Source organism: Schistocerca serialis, chromosome 6 (assembly GCF_023864345.2).
Source record: "Schistocerca serialis cubense isolate TAMUIC-IGC-003099 chromosome 6, iqSchSeri2.2, whole genome shotgun sequence".
NCBI classification, from domain to species: Eukaryota; Metazoa; Arthropoda; class Insecta; order Orthoptera; family Acrididae; genus Schistocerca; species Schistocerca serialis.
Genome location: NC_064643.1, coordinates 328,467,356 through 328,478,087, shown reverse-complemented (window position 1 = coordinate 328,478,087; position 10,732 = coordinate 328,467,356).

The window sequence follows — 10,732 nt, the reverse complement described above, 5'->3', positions numbered from 1 at the left end:
GTGTCCTAGCGTGTCAAACTCAGTCGACTATTTACACAAACGGTTGACTTTGATGAAAAGATACAGGTCATGCACAAACAAACAAAGATCACAACAAGTAAACGATACATAACGAACACAAATCACACGTAATGGGGTGATAACGTCACAGGCATATATGAGACACATCCAAATTAAATATGTAATCAAGACTTGTGAAATCAAAAACAAACCATACACAATAATACTACTCACCAAAGAGATGTACACTGAAGATCCAAAGAAACTGCTACACCTGCCTAATATCGTGTAGGGCCCCCGCAAGCATGCAGAAGTGCCGCAACACGACGTGACATGGACTCGACTAATGTCTAAAGTAGTGCTGGAGGGAACTGGCACAAGGAATCCTGCAGTGCTGTCCATAAATCCGTAGGAGTACGAGGGGTGGATATATCTTCTGAACAGAATGTTGCAAGGCATCCCAGATCCGCTCAATAGTGCTCATGACTGGGGAGTTTGATGGTCAGCGGAAGAAGTGTTTAAACTCAGAAGAGTGTTCCTGGAGCCACTCTTTAGCAATCCTGGACGTGTGGGGTGTTGCATTGCCCTACTGGTATTGCCCAAGTCCGTGGAATAAACACTGGACATGAACGGATGCAGGTGATCAGACAGGATGCCTACCTACGGATGACTTGTCAGACTCGTATCTAGATGTATCAGGGGTCCCATATCACTCCAACTGCACACGCCCCACACCATTACAGAGCCTCCACCAGCTTGAACAGTCCCCGGCTGCAACGCAGAGTCCATGGATTCATGAGGTTGTCTCCATACCCGTACACGTCCATCCGCTCGATACAATTTGAAACCAGACTCGTCCGACCAGGCAACATGTTTCCAGTCCTCAACAGTCCATGTCGGAGTTGACGAGCCCAGGCGAGGCATAAAGCTTAGTGTCGTGCAGTCAGCAGGGTTACACGAGCGAGCCTTTCGCTCCGAAAGCCCATATCGATGATGTTTCTGAATGGTTCGCACGCTGACCCTTGTTGATGGCCAAGCATTGAAATCTGCAGCAATTTGCGGAAGAGTTGTTCTTCTGTCACGTTGAACGATTCTCTTCAGTTGTCGTTGGTCCCGTTCTTGCAGGATCTTTTGCCGGCCGCAGCGATGTCGGACGTTTGATGTTTTACCGGGGTCCTGATATTCACTCGTGAAGTGGTCGTACGGGAATATCCCCACTTCCTTGCTACCACGGAGATGCTGTGTCCCCTCGCTTGTACGGCGACTATACAGTAACACCATGTTCATACTCACATATTAAAAACCTGCCATTGTAAGAGCAGTAACCGATCTAACGACTGCGCCAGACAGTTGTCTTATATTGGGCGTTGCCGACAGCAGCGCTGTATTCTGCATGTTTACATATCTCTGTATTTGAATAAGCATTCCTATACCAGTTTCTTGAATGAGAATAATATAGATCTACACGACACAAAGAGTTTAGACAAGTGAAACAAAAATGAACTGTACACCACAATGATGTCTATCCCGTTAATACTTGAATAAATTTCTTCTTTGAAGATAATCAAACTTTATGTCACTCTAACTGTAACGCAAACGCTCACAAGGTTGCAGCACATGTCAGAAGCGTTGATAGCCTCCCGGAGAATCTGTACCTACTGAAACTGGCGCTCGGAAACAGCCTTCCATCTATGAGACTCACATTGGTATCATGTGAATTAGCGACACTCCTCGTTAAGGGGTTAACAAAGAGTTGTACGTCAGAAAAGCCAACACAGGAAACATACAAGACACTAAGACTTATTATTATTCATCATCAAGCTCTGTAAAATCGATACAGAATGGGTGTCCGTCCAAACACTTAGTCATGCAACACAATAAGTTTTTGATGGCATACGTTACTGGACTGCCATGGGATAATAACGGCGCCGATTTTTGGGAGGTCTCCATCTTTTTTACTAGATTGCATAGTGTCAGTTGTGGGAGCCGCATGAAAGGACTCGAATGTCTGAGAAAATAAAAATAAAAATTCAATCGGGTCAACTATGTGAACCGTACAAACGAAATCGAATGACGTCAACAACACAAAAACAACCTATATGTGTTGTTGTTGTTGTTGTCTTCAGTCCAGAGCCTGGTTTGATGCAGCTCTCCATGCTACTCTATCCTGTGCAAGCTTCTTTATCTCCCAGTACCTACTGCAACCTACATCCTTCAGAATCTGTTTAGTGTATTCATCTCTTGGTCTTCCTCTACGATTTTTACCCTCCACACTGCCCTCCAATACTAAATTGGTGATCCCTTGACGCCTCAGAATATGCCCTACCAACCGACCCCTTCTTCTAGTCAAGTTGTGCCACAAACTCTTCTCTCCAATTCTATTCAATACCTCCTCATTAGTTATGTGATCCACCCATCTAATCTTCAGCATTCTTCTGTAGCACTACATTTCGAAAGCTTCTGTTCTCTTCTTGTCTAAGCTATTTATCGTCCATGTTTCACTTCCATACATGGCTACACTCCATACAAATACTTTCAGAAACGACTTCCTGACAACTAAATCTACACTCCTGGAAATTGAAATAAGAACACCGTGAATTCATTGTCCCAGGAAGGGGAAACTTTATTGACACATTCCTGGGGTCAGATACAGCACATGATCACACTGACAGAACCACAGGCACATAGACACAGGCAACAGAGCATGCACAATGTCGGCACTAGTACAGTGTATATCCACCTTTCGCAGCAATGCAGGCTGCTATTCTCCCATGGAGACGATCGTAGAGATGCTGGATGTAGTCCTGTGGAACGGCTTGCCATGCCATTTCCACCTGGCGCCTCAGTTGGACCAGCGTTCGTGCTGGACGTGCAGACCGCGTGAGACGACGCTTCATCCAGTCCCAAACATGCTCAATGGGGGACAGATCCGGAGATCTTGCTGGGCAGGGTAGTTGACTTACACCTTCTAGAGCACGTTGGGTGGCACGGGATACATGCGGACGTGCATTGTCCTGTTGGAACAGCAAGTTCCCTTGCCGGTCTAGGAATGGTAGAACGATGGGTTCGATGACGGTTTGGATGTACCGTGCACTATTCAGTGTCCCCTCGACGATCACCAGTGGTGTACGGCCAGTGTAGGAGATCGCTCCCCACACCATGATGCCGGGTGTTGGCCCTGTGTGCCTCAGTCGTATGCAGTCCTGATTGTGGCGCTCACCTGCACGGCGCCAAACACGCATACGACCATCATTGGCTCCAAGGCAGAAGCGACTCTCATCGCTGAAGACGACACGTCTCCATTCGTCCCTCCATTCACGCCTGTCGCGACACCACTGGAGGCGGGCTGCACGATGTTGGGGCGTGAGCGGAAGACGGCCTACGGTGTGCGGGACCGTAGCCCAGCTTCATGGAGACGGTTGCGAATGGTCCTCGCCGATATCCCAGGACCAACAGTGTCCCTAATTTGCTGGGAAGTGGCGGTGCGGTCCCCTACGGCACTGCGTAGGATCCTACGGTCTTGGCGTGCATCCGTGCGTCGCTGCGGTCCGGTCCCAGGTCGACGGGCACGTGCACCTTCCGCCGACCACTGGCGACAACATCGATGTACTGTGGAGACCTCACGCCTCACGTGTTGAGCAGTTCGGCGGTACGTCCACCCGGCCTCCCGCATGCCCACTACACGCCCTCGCTCAAAGTCCGTCAACTGCACATACGGTTGACGTCCACGCTGTCGCGGCATGCTACCAGTGTTAAAGACTGCGATGGAGCTCCGTATGCCACGGGAAACTGGCTGACACTGACGGCGGCGGTGCACAAATGCTGCGCAGCTAGCGCCATTCGACGGCCAACACCGCGGTTCCTGGTGTGTCCGCTGTGCCGTGCGTGTGATCATTGCTTGTACAGCCCTCTCGCAGTGTCCGGAGCAAGTATGGTGGGTCTGACACACCGGTGTCAATGTGTTCTTTTTTCCATTTCCAGGAGTGTATAATCGATGTTAACAAATTTCTCTTCTTCAGAAACGCTTTCCTTGCCATTGTCAGTCTACATTTTATATCCTCTCTACTTCGACCATCATCAGTTATTTTGCTCCCCAAACAGCAAAACTCCTTTACTACTTTAAGTGTCTCATTTCCTAATCTAATTCCCTCAGCATCAACCGATTTAATTCAACTACATTCCATTATCCTCGTTTTGCTTTTGTTGATGTTCATCTTATATCCTCATTTCAAGACACTGTCCATTCCGTTCAGCTGCTCTTCCAGGTTCTTTGGTGTCTCTGACAGAATTACAATGTCATCGGCAAATGTCAAAGTTTTTATTTCCTCTCCATGGATTTTAATTCCTACTCCGAATTTTTCTTTTGTTTCCTTCACTGCTTGCTCAATATATAGATTGAATAACATCGGGGATAGGCTACAACCCTGTCTCAATCCCTTCCCAACCGCTGCTTCTCTTTCATGCCCCTCGACTCTTATAACTGCCATCTGGTTTCTGTAGAAATTGTAAATAGACTTTCGTTCCCTGTGTTTTACCTCTGCCACCTTCCGAATTTGAAAGAGGGTATTCCAGTTAACGTTGTCAGAAGCTTTCTCTAAGTCTACAAATGCTAGAAATGTAGGTTTGCCTTTCCTTAATCTTTCTTCTAAGATAAGTCGTAGGGTCAGTATTGGCTCACGTGTTCCAATATTTCTACGGAATCCAAACTGATCTTCCCCGAGGTCGGCTTCTACCAGTTTTTCCATTCGTCCGCAGAGAATTCGTGTTAGTATTTTGCAGCCATGGCTTATTAAACTGATAGTTCGGTAATTTTCACATCTGTCAACACCTGCTTTCTTTGGGATTGAAATTATTATATGCATCTTGAAGTCTGAGGGTATTTTGCCTGTCTCATACATCTTGCACATCAGATGGTAGAGTTTGTCAAGCCTGGCTCTCCCAAGGCTGTCAGTAGTTCTAATGGAATGTTGTCTACTCCCAGGGCCTTGTTTTGACTTACGTCTTTCAGTGCTCTGTCAAACTCTTCACGCAGTATCATATCTCCCATTTCATCTTCATCTACATCCTCTTCCATTTCCATAACATTGTCCTCAAGTACATCGCCCTTGTATAGACCCTCTATATACTCCTTCCACCTTTCTGCTTCCCTTATTTGCTTAGAACTTGGTTTCCCTCTGAGCTCTTGATATTCATGCAAGTGGTTCTCTTTTCTCCAAAGGTCTCTTTAATTTTCCTGTAGGCAGTATCTATCTTACCCCTAGTGATATGTGCCTCTACATCCTTACATTTGCCCACTAGCCATCCCTGCTTAGCCATTTTGCACTTCCTGTCGATCTCACTTTTGAGACGCTTGTATTCCTTTTTGCCTGCTCCATTTACTACATTTTTATAATTTCTCCTTTCATCAATTAAATTCAATATCTCTTCTGTTACCCAGGGATTTCTATTAGCCCTCGTTTTCTTACCTACTTGATCCTCTGCTACCTTCACTATTTCATCTCTCAAAGCTACCCATTCTTCTTCTGCTGTATTTCTTTCCCCCCTTCTTGTCAATCGTTCCCTTATGCTCTTCCTGAAACACTGTACAACCTCTGGTTTAGTCAGTTGATCCAGGTCCCACCTCCTTAAATTCCCACCTTTTTGCAGTTTCTTCGGTTTTAATCTACAGTTCATAACCAATAGATCGTGGTCAGAGTCCACACCTGCCCCCAGAAATGTCTTACAATTTAAAACCTGCTTCCTGAATCTCTGTCTTACCATTATATAACTCATCTGAGACTTTCCAGTATGTCCAGGCTTCTTCCATGTATACAACCTTCTTTTATGATTCTTGAACCAAGCGTTAGCTATGATTAAGTTATGCTCTGTGCAAAATTCTACCAGGCGGCTTCCTCTGTCATTCTTTAATCCCATTGCATATTCACCTACTATGATTCCTTCTTTTCTTTTTCCTACTATCGAGTTCCAGTCACCCGTGACAATTAAATTCGTCTCCCTTAACTATCTGAATAATTTCTTTTATCTCATCATGCATTTCATCAATCTCTTCGTCATCTGCGGGCTATGTGTGTGACTTATACACTGTAGTTATTTTAACCTACCCTTAAATACTAACATAAAAAATAACCTTAACATATTTCAATCAACGTTTCGTGCACTAATTTGGAAAGGTAAACGTCTTCTCCGCTGACCGTGAGGTACCTTTTGTGCGTCTCAGTACACTGCAACTGAAAACTCATTAAATATTGTTGCATGTTTGGTCCTCACCGTCAACACGTATTTCATTCTCTTCTTATGATTGAGTTATGGTAAAATGACACGAAAAAATGTACACATATTATTACAATTAAGTATACACAACAAACATACAAAAGCGTACCTAGAAACGGTAATGCCCTTGTGTGGGCTCTGCATGATAATCCCGCGCTTCGGCAAGCCTCATGTTTTCAGCTGCGAGCAGCTGCTCTCAGCCTTGCGCTGCGTGTTGCCCGCTAATTACTACGACAGACAATCTACACTCCTGGAAATGGAAAAAAGAACACATTGACACCGGTGTGTCAGACCCACCATACTTGCTCCGGACACTGCGAGAGGGCTGTACAACCAATGATCACACGCACGGCACAGCGGACACAACAGGAACCGCGGTGTTGGCCGTCGAATGGCGCTAGCTGCGCAGCATTTGTGCACCGCCGCCGTCAGTGTCAGCCAGTTTGCCGTGGCATACGGAGCTCCATCGCAGTCTTTAACACTGGTAGCATGCCGCGACAGCGTGGACGTCAACCGTATGTGCAGTTGACGGACTTTGAGCGAGGGCGTATAGTGGGCATGCGGGAGGCCGGGTGGACGTACCGCCGAATTGCTCAACACGTGGGGCGTGAGGTCTCCACAGTACATCGATGTTGTCGCCAGTGGTCGGCGGAAGGTGCACGTGCCCGTCGACCTGGGACCGGACCACAGCGACGCACGGATGCACGCCAAGACCGTAGGATCCTACGCAGTGCCGTAGGGGACCGCACCGCCACTTCCCAGCAAATTAGGGACACTGTTGCTCCTGGGGTATCGGCGAGGGCCATTCGCAACCGTCTCCATGAAGCTGGGCTACGGTCCCGCACACCGTTAGGCCGTCTTCCGCTCACGCCCCAACATCGTGCAGCCCGCTTCCAGTGGTGTCGCGACAGGCGTGCATGGAGGGACGAATGGAGACGTGTCGTCTTCAGCGATGAGAGTCGCTTCTGCCTTGGAGCCAATGATGGTCGTATGCGTGTTTGGCGCCGTGCAGGTGAGCGCCACAATCAGGACTGCATACGACCGAGGCACACAGGGCCAACACCCGGCATCATGGTGTGGGGAGCGATCTCCTACACTGGCCGTACACCACTGGTGATCGTCGAGGGGACACTGAATAGTGCACGGTACATCCAAACCGTCATCGAACCCATCGTTCTACCATTCCTAGACCGGCAAGGGAACTTGCTGTTCCAACAGGACAATGCACGTCCGCATGTATCCCGTGCCACCCAACGTGCTCTAGAAGGTGTAAGTCAACTACCCTGCCCAGCAAGATCTCCGGATCTGTCCCCCATTGAGCATGTTTGGGACTGGATGAAGCGTCGTCTCACGCGGTCTGCACGTCCAGCACGAACGCTGGTCCAACTGAGGCGCCAGGTGGAAATGGCATGGCAAGCCGTTCCACAGGACTACATCCAGCATCTCTACGATCGTCTCCACGGGAGAATAGCAGCCTGCATTGCTGCGAAAGGTGGATATACACTGTACTAGTGCCGACATTGTGCATGCTCTGTTGCCTGTGTCTATGTGCCTGTGGTTCTGTCAGTGTGATCATGTGATGTATCTGACCCCAGGAATGTGTCAATAAAGTTTCCCTTTCCTGGGACAATGAATTCACGGTGTTCTTATTTCAATTTCCAGGAGTGTATTTGCAGAGTTCAACGTGTTGTTAACTGCCACCTACAACTGTCCATTCTGCTACTGCTGTACAGTACTCTATTGAGCGACATTGTGCTCCTAGGCTACCGCAACCTCGCTTTCGTCGTCGTAAGCAGCTTAAGCGTTCGGTGTTGTCTGCAGTGTCCACTGCTTTCGAGTGAGACTTCATCAGTTTTTCTCGATACTTCGATACGCATGGAAACACCTGCGATTCTCCGAAAACGTCTTACTTCTGCACATTTCTCGACTGTGAACAGAACAACAATATTTTCTACTACGGGCATGTGGGAGTACACTATACTCGTATTTCCGTGGCGCATCTCACAGTGCTTCTCAGTCTCTCTTCAATTTCTTTCGCATTCTCTGCTCCATATGAGCCTCTCAGTTGCTGTGGAGGCTCGAGCTTCCACCTCTGTCGTTATCTCGGCGCGCTTGTTGTCATGACATTTGAGTGTAGTCTCTCTCTGAATGGTATCATGTTCCTTTTGCAGCGAGTCTTCTCTATGGGCAGCTTGGGGTGTCACGGGAGTGTAATCATTAACGACCTCTGGCCCTCTAAGTCCTAAATGCTGTGGTTGCAGAATGGCTCCACTGTGTGCGTCTTAGGTGTTCACCACACGGGGTCCGGCTTGCTCCTGAACCTCTGGCGCTGTGAGTCGCCGAAGGTCGCCCCCAGCGGAGGTATCATAACACCTTACATCAGTATGTCTTGAGCAATGGTGTGACGGATGGTTCAATATTCGTGTTAGGAAATGAAATGTCGAGTGGCTAGGGCCTCCCGTCGGGTAGACCGTTCGCCTGGTGCAGGTCTTTCGAGTTGACGCCACTTCGGCGACCTGCGCGTCGATGAGGATGAAATGATGATGATTAGGACAACACAACACCCAGTCCCGGAGCGGAGAAAATGTCCGACCCCGCCGGGAATCGAACCCGGGCCCTTAGGATTGACAGTCTGTCACGCTGACCACTTTTTTTTTTTTTAAATGCCCCGACCAGGACTCGAACCCGGGATCTCCTGCTTACATGGCAGACGCTCTCTCCATCTTTTTTTTAATGTCATTTTGTTCGTCTTCGTTCGGTGGATCTGTTGGGGGCGGACGTCCTAAGACACCCGTTTATGTTCGTCGTTGATCCATTAACTCAGTTTTTTATTGCAGAGGGGATCTAACCCTCTGACCGAACACGCTGAGCTACCGTGCCGGCACCACTCAGCTACCGGGGGCGGACTTCGTGTCAGGAAGCAGCTACTAACACAAAAAAGCTACATAACAGATTAAAGGAAAGTAAATGCCTTGTTATAACACAGAAGTTAAACAAAATCTAAATGAGCGTCAGCAAATCAAAGCAAAAAGAGTTCAATGAATTCGGAAATAAAATTGTGTCAGCTGATGCAATAAAAAACCTTTGGTGGGAAATTAAGGAGAAGGGACCTGGATTAACTGACAGAACAAGAGGTTTTAGAGAGTTTCAGGGAGAGCATTAGGGAACCATTGACAAGAATGGGGGAAAGAAATACAGTAGAAGAAGAATGGGTAGCATTGAGAGATGAAATAGTGAAGGCAGCAGAGGGTCACGTAGATAAAAAGACAAGGGCTAACAGAAATACTTGGGTAACAGAAGAGCTATTGAATTTAACTGATGAAAGGAGAAATACAAAAGTGCAGTAAATAAAGCAGGCAAAAAGGAATACAAACGCCTCAAAAATGAGATCGACAGGAAGTGCAAAATGGCTAAGCAGGGATGGCTGGAGGACAAATGTAAGGATTTAGAGGTGTATATCACTAGGGGTAAAATAGATACTGCCTACAGGAAAATTAAAGAGACCTTTTGAGAAAAGAGAACCACTTGTATGAATATCAAGAGCTCAGATGGAAACCAAGTTCTAAGCAAAGAAGGGAAAGCAGAAAGGTGGAAGGAGTATATAGAGGGTCTATACAAGGGCGATGTACTTGAGGACAATATTATGGAAATGGAAGAGGATGTAGATGAAGATGAAATAGGATATATGATACAGCATGAACATTTGATAGAGCACTGAAAGACCTAAGTCGAAACAAGGCCCCGGGAGTAGACAACATTCAATTAGAACTACTGATAGCCTTGGGAGAGCCAGCCCTGACAATACTCTACCATCTGGTGAGCAAGATATATGAGACAGGCGAAATACCCTCAGACTTCGAGAAGAATATAATAATTTCAATCCCAAAGAAAGCAAGTATTGACAGATGTGAAAATTACCGAACTATCAGTGTAATAAGCCATGGACGCAAAACACTAAAGCGAATTCTTTACAGATGAATGGAAAAACTGGTAGAAGCCGACCTCGTGGAAGATCAGTTTGGATTCGGTACAAATGTTGGAAAACGTGAGGCAATACTGACCTTACGACTTATCTTAGAAGAAAGATTAAGGCAAAGCAAACCTACGTTTCTAGCATTTGTAGACTTAGAGAAAGCTTTTGACAATGTTGACTGGAATACTCTCATTCAAATTTCAGAGGTGGCAGGGGTAAAATACAGGGAGCGAAAGGCTGTTTACAATTTGTACAGAAACCAGATGGCAGTTATACGAGTCGAGGGGCATGAAAGAGAAGCAGTGGATCGGAAGGGAGTGAGACAGGGCTGTAGCCTATCCCCGATGTTATTAAATTTGTATATTGAGCAAGCAGTAAATGAAACAAAAGAAAAATTTGGATTAGGTATTAAAATCCATGGAGAAGAAATAAAAACTTTGAGGTTCGCCGATAACATTGTAATTCTGTCAGAGACAGCAAAGGGCATGG